The sequence below is a fragment of the Onychostruthus taczanowskii genome, unplaced genomic scaffold, assembly GCF_017590055.1.
Source record: "Onychostruthus taczanowskii isolate IOZ18803 unplaced genomic scaffold, ASM1759005v1 scaffold91, whole genome shotgun sequence".
Classification (NCBI taxonomy): domain Eukaryota; kingdom Metazoa; phylum Chordata; class Aves; order Passeriformes; family Passeridae; genus Onychostruthus; species Onychostruthus taczanowskii.
The window spans coordinates 504,210-504,501 of NW_024507105.1; positions in this window are offsets into that span (position 1 = coordinate 504,210).

Below are 292 nucleotides of genomic sequence, written 5' to 3' on the forward strand. Positions count from 1 at the left end.
GGGGCCGGGGCGGGGGAGCGGCGGTTGAACGGCGGCCAGCTCTGCAGCGCTGGCCCCGGGCGTGGACGCGCTCCAGTCCCCGCAGAGACGATCGCGCTTTCCCCCGCCTCCATGGCGCTGCGTTCGCTCTTCCAATCAGCCGGGCTGAGCGCGCCGGGATCCGCCGGGATCTCCCCGCCAGCCCCGCCGCCCCGCCGCCGCTTTCCGCCGGGTTTTTTATTGCTCTTTGCTTTTGCAACACTGTGGTGAGAAGAAAAAGAGGAGGAGGAGGAGGAGGAAGGAGAAGAGGAGG